Source organism: Gymnoscopelus braueri (genome assembly GCF_963280865.1).
Source record: "Gymnoscopelus braueri genome assembly, chromosome: 13".
Taxonomy (NCBI): Eukaryota; Metazoa; Chordata; class Actinopteri; order Myctophiformes; family Myctophidae; genus Gymnoscopelus; species Gymnoscopelus braueri.
The window spans coordinates 3,393,058-3,399,608 of NC_137615.1; the positions used below are offsets into that span (position 1 = coordinate 3,393,058).

The 6,551-nt window shown below is 40.4% G+C and overlaps 1 protein-coding gene across 1 annotated transcript in view; it reads right to left on the reverse strand.

The window, feature by feature from the left end:
- Positions 1-6,551, reverse strand: part of LOC308097978 (stonustoxin subunit beta-like) — a gene marked incomplete at both ends in the record, with an annotated part of 149,034 nt that overhangs the window by 13,710 nt on the left and 128,773 nt on the right. The gene's annotated exons all lie outside the window — the stretch shown is intronic.

The window sequence follows — 6,551 nt, forward strand, 5'->3', positions numbered from 1 at the left end:
GTCTCCTACCGGAACCACTGCCGGTCATCAAATTATTGTCTTAGGAATGAGACATAAACAAAAAAATATCCATGAATTCAAGTCTCCATGGGGTGACTAATCCATAGAAAAAAAATCAGCCTTTAAGACTGATTTATACTTAATTTCACGTCGTCGTCGCGCTCCGAAAATAGTTCACGTTGTGAGCTTATAGATTTTAGGGCTATTTTTGGGTAGGTAAGAACCTGGCCTTGTGCCATCACACCAATAAGTATTCTAATATCACTTTAAGCGATAACCTAGTATTGAGTGATTGGTGTAGAGAACGCTTAAGAGCACAAACCGGTTCATGAGCTTTATTTCATTATTACTCACACATCGTCTAATATGATTCAATAACAACCTGCACCTCACTGCGTTTTGCATCCATTTTTTGGAATTGAAGTTCTTGGATTGTTCTTGAGTAATTACGTTTTACACTTTGGTTGGTTCTCTTATTTGATATTCATGTTTTAATCCTATAGCAATACCTGAGATGTTAATGTTTTGGACAAAGGAATGTGTTGTTGTGAAATATTTTACTATTATTATCCCATTCAATCCGGGAACGCATCTGTGTCATTTTAGATTTCTTTGGCTATTCAAAAATAGCAGATCTACAAGCTCATAGCGCGGCACCGAGCCGCGCTATGAGCTTGTAGATCTGCAACAAACAAAAAAACGTGAACATTTGTGCAAATCTTTGAATATATATTGTACAAATGTCTTCTAAATCCTAGCACATTTTTTTTTGAAAAAAAAGTATTTTATATCAGTGGTGCTCCAACTTTTCCATGTCAAAGACCCCCGAAATGATATGTATTTGGCCGCGGACCCCCACCTCAAAATATGTTGTTCCAGGGACCTCCAGAAGCACAGATCGGAGTTAAAAAGGTTCGCAAGCTCATAGCTATGAGCTTGTAGATCTGCTATTTTTGAATTGCCAAATAATTCTAAAATGACACAGATGCATTCCTGGTCTTAAAGGGTTAAGCAGATATTAGATTGGGACATTTTTGTGAGTGTGTATTTGGATCGGCATATCCCATAATATTGGATTATTTCTTTTACCATGCGAGCATGGTACAAATGTGTGAATGTTTTTTTGACTTTGTTTTCTGGTTGGAGCTACATCTTAGAGGGACTGACATTATTACTATTATTATTATTATTTTAGATTTACCAAATAATTTTACCACCTGGCACCTGAGCCCTATTTCATTGGCCAAAAAAAAAACAGGCAATCTATAAGCTCATAACACGTCGCTTTGTAATGTGTTGTGAGCTTGTAGATTGTTTTTTTTAAAAGCTATTTTTTAGCATGTTTTCTTTTGCTGCCGGGTTTGAAGTGGTTAATGAATGTGTGCACCTTACAACACTATTTATTGATTTAAGCTGTGAATTAAAAAAATTGAGGAAATGCAGGACTATTGTTATGGAAACGACAAATGAGGATTTGAATAATTATTAAACCGCTTTGTTTATACATTTCTTAAATTATGACGCAGTGTTTAATTTAATGCATCGAAGGTGATTGCGAAGGTTATCACTGGTACAGTATAGATTTATTTTTCCAGATGTTTGATAATTCTAAACACCATAAAGGGCTATATGGATTATGGATTGGAAACAATATGATCAGTGCACTAACAAAAAAAGGTGTTGATGTGTCATATTTTTTAATAAAACAAAAATGATACATTATCACATATGTACTCTACATGTTGTTTTGTATTTTTTTAATAGCAGAAAGACAAACGCTCGGGTGTGCAGTGGTAAAGTGCCTGCCCACCCCAATGGAATCTAAGGGTTCGAATCCACTGCGGTGCATCCGGCTTTGTCTATACCATACATGAGGAACAGGCAGCCCTGGGGCCACATGCAGCCCCCACCTTCACTTAATGCGGCCCGCAGGTTAATATTCGAATACTGATATATATTACAATTCCAAACATGACCCGCTTTAATTACTTCAGTCTATATTAGTAGCTTAAAGGACAACTTAGTTTTTTTACAACCAAGGTTTATATTTTAGCTTGCAATTAAAGTAAATAAAAGATGAGTGTCATTTTTTTTTAATTTACTGCTTTTGTAGTTTTAGCAATTTTCGCGATATTTTCTACAGTGGGCGGGGGCATTCTGTCCGGTGGCTAAATATGTATTTTTTACACAATAAAAAAGGTAGAGTGGTCTTTGATGGCCAGATGTGAGTTATTGGGGGCTAGAAGAGCTACTGAAAATAATAATAAAGAAAACGCCGGGTTATTGTGTAAAAAAAGACATATTTAGCCACCGGACAGAATGCCCCCGCAGTGAGTTAAAAATGAAAAGGAAGCAGACCTCTCTGCATGCATTTTTTTTGTAAAAAGACTGACACAGCAACCCCCGCAGCAGACAAGTCGTGCGGCCGAAAAAGGGCCCCCCCAAAAAGGGCCCCCCAAAAAAAAAAATCTTCGCCGCGCGCCCCAGATAGTTAACCCTGCCATACCCTAGCTTTTACTGAACTGACGCCACTGGCGGCGAGGGCGATATTTGTCACTGCATGTAATCCTACGGGCTGGGAGGGCGGAGCCTGTCAGTGGGGAGTGTTGGGCGGGAGGAGGAGTAGTAGGACGACGACGAAGGTTCTACGTCCTCTCGTTGGGGGCTCCTCACTGGCTGGTGAGTCAGTAGGATAGAACAGCAGTGACAACACAGAGATGAGTGAGGGGAGGAATCAGTTGGCATAACGACTACATTGGGGAGAAAAAGTGGTACAAAGAAAGTAAGAGGAAAAGAAAGGCTAACACACACACACACACACACGGTAACACACAGACTGTGTGTGTGTGTGTGTGTGTGTGTGTGTCAGTAGTGGCTCAGAGCCTCAGCCTGATGACCAAAAGCTTAATATCTTCCCTGACCAAAGGGGGGGGGGGGGGGGGGGGGGGGGTTCCCCTTTAGGCTAGTGGTGGATAAGATCTTGGCTTTCCATGATGTGGGAGACCCAGGTTCGAATCCTGGCCGTTACATAATATGTCCAAAAGGTTAGTAGACAGTCTTCATAATGACTGTTTTCTAATCTGTGGCCTTTTGTTTCCACAGAATGTCCATCTTAACGCTACAATGTGTATTTCAATGTTGTGGCAACAGTTTGCGGAAAGACTTTTCCTGTTTGAAGTGTCTGACCTCATTAAGTAACTAAGTATTGTATAAGCAAGAATACGCCTATTGTCGGTATCAGCCGAGAACGCAGAGAATAGCAGAATATTTCCCTGTTACATATCCCTGTTACAGTGCACTTAACCAGACCCTGGGCCATACATGGGCAACTGGCGGCCCGGGGGCCACATTCGGCCCCCACCTTCACTTAATGCGGCCCGCAGGTTAATATCAGAATAGTGATATATTATTGATTTCTGCTGTTATGATTCCAGACATGACCCGCTTTAATTACTTCAGTCTGTATTATTAGCTTAATGACTAGTATTAACAGACCCTGGTCTTAATGAATGGAGACAATTCTATTGTCTTTTTTATGTCCAATGTATTTGTATTTAAGTTCATAAAGATACACTTAGAATATAAGTATAACTAAAGGCATTTGAAATTAAATCAAAATATGGTTAGGTTAAACTTTTCAGGATTCCAATAAAAAAATAGCAAAAAGAAAATCAGGATTCCTATTCAAAAACGGCAAAAGTAGCCGATCTACAAGCTCAAAACGCGTCGCACTGCGACGCGTGTTGAGCTTATCCGCAGGGGCGTAGCACCAAATTCTGGGCCCTGGGGACAAAGATTCACTGTGGGCCCCCCTAAGATATTTTTTCTTTAAAAAAGACAAAAAATATACTTTTTTATTTTTATTTTTTTTTTTTTTGGGGGGGGGGGCCTAGTAACTCAGTCCTACTTACACCCCCCCTGTGACGCCCCTGCTTATCCGCACCCAAGCCGCGCTTATACGCTGAGTTGGTGCCCGGGGATCGAACCCATGCATGACCTTGTGGCGTTCTACCGACTGAGCTACCCGGACACATTGACCTCATTAAAGGGATAGTTCACCCAACAAATACTTATTTTCTATCAATAACACACCCCATGGAGATTTAAATTCATGGAGATTTTTTTTGTTTTTGTCGTATTCCTAAGACAATAATTTGATGACCGGCGGAAAGATGTTAATGTCTCCGGTAGAAGACTCAAAGTTGACACTTTGAGTCTTCTACCGGAGCCACCGCGGTCATCAAATTATTGTCTTAGGAATGCAACAAAAATAAATCTCCATGAATTTAAATCTCCATGTGTGTAATCGATAGAATAAAAGTCATTTTGGGGGTGAACTATCCCTTTAATGCTCTGGTGGCTGAATGGTAGCAGGTTGCAGCAGCAGCAGTGTTCCTGCTTTAGTGAATCTAGTGTGAAAAAAAGCCATCGCAGAAAGAATAGTGGAGAGAATGGAGAGCAGCTCCAATGAGGTCACACACTTTATGTTGGATAATAAGGCCTGGCTGGCATTTATTTAGCGTTTACAATTCATCCCAAAATGTGTTGTTGGACAGGGTTTACGGTCAGGGCTCTGTGCTAGATCTTCCTCAATTGTAAACAAAATAAAACATGTTAATTAAATGAAAACCAGGAACAACATTGCATGTCACTGTAGCTGTATAGCATTAAGATTTCATTCACTGAAACTAAACTCTCTCTCTGTCTCTCTCTCTCTCTCTCTCTCTCTCTCTCTCTTTCTCTCTGTGTGACTCTCTCTATTAGAAACTATGATTAGAAAGGGTGTAGTGCAGTGGTTCTCAACTGGTTCTCTTCATTCATTAAGACCAGGGACGCATCTGTGTCATTTTTAGATTTCTTTGGATATCTTTTTTTTAAATCGTGAAAATTTGTGCAAATCTTTGAATACATATATTTGTAAAGTCAACATTTGTAACTCAAATCTTTGCTTCTGGGGGATTCTACAAATGTCTTCTAAATCCTAAAAAAACTGATGTTGCTATAATATCAGTGGTTCTCAAAGTTTTATCATGTCAAGGACGCCTAAAATTATATGTATTTGGCCGAGGACCCCCATCTCAAAATATGTTGTTCCAGGGACCCCCGGAAGCAAAGATTTCAGATAAAAATGTATATATATATTCAAAGGTTTTCCACACATTTTTACGATTTTTCAAAAACAGCAGATCTACAAGCTCATAGCGCGGCACTCTGTGCCGCGCTATGAGCTTGTAGATCTGCTGTTTTTGAATAGCCAAAGAAATCAAAAAATGACACAGATGATGCTTTCCTGGTCTTAATGGGTTAATTCAAATGACCACCAGTTTGGAAGCCAGAACCCCATAACTCTAACAGACCCATCAAGGGTCCATTTAGTTACATTTTGTACACTCTGAGTTGAGTTCCAGACCTGGGGGGGGTCCATGTGGTTCCTAACCTAACGATCAATCGTTTAGCTTAGGGGACCCCCCTGGAACCCCCTCAAGGACTCCAAAGGGGTCCCCGGACCCCACTTTGAGAACCACTGACATAACTGTCTTGTGTAACGTGTTGCATTTTCTCACGGTGGTCACTAGAGGGAGGTAGTGTGCACTAATATAAGAGCAGGAGAGACCCCCTTAAAGTGGGGAAGTCTGTCTCTCTTTCAGCAGCAGTCACAACATCACAACAGATCTGTAGAAGGTCTTCTCTGGAGCTGAGGTCCATCCTTTACCCAGCTGACAGCTCCCAAGAACCTCCATCCTCTGCCTGAAGAAGACCAAAGGTAAACATTACGAATATTATTTTCCTCTTCTCTTTTTGTCCCACTTTTTAGAAACACAACGTAGGCTATATGCTACAGCAGTGGTTCCCCAAAACATTTTTTTTGGGGGGGGGTCCCCAGACCCCAGACCCCAGATGAGGCCTCGTTGTGAGGCGCTGTGAGCTTGTAGATCTGCTATTTTCACAATATGTATCTGTGGAACCGAGTCAAACTAAACGTAACGCCTCAACTCCTAACATTCCAAGTGCGTGTCAGGGTGGGGGGTCCCCAGTTTAAATATGATTATTTTGGGGGGTCCCAAGTTCAATTATGATTATTTTTGGGGGTCCTCAGTTGAAATATGATTATTTTGGGGGGGTCCCAAGTTCAAATATGATTTTTGGGGGGGTCCGCAGTTCAAACATGATTATTTTTGGGGGGTCCGCAGTTCAAATATGATTATTTTGGGGGGTGCCCAGTTCAAATATGATTATTGGGGGGTCCCCATTTCAAATATGATTATTTTGCGAGGTCCCCTGTTCAAACGTGATTATTTTTGGTGGGTCGCATGCCTAAAAAGGTTGAGAACCACTTTTTGTTTGCTCTCTCTCTGCATTGCAATTGACAGAATAAACTATGCATTTTTAACGCAAACTAGAGCATAATTAATAGTAAAGCTACTTCACTGTCTACAAAGGCAAAGCTGTTTATGTTATGTTTATTCAGCTTTCAGCACGATCACAGGTTTAAAAAGACAAATAACATTAAAACAATGAATTATTTTGCTGATTACAATATAAACTTTTTT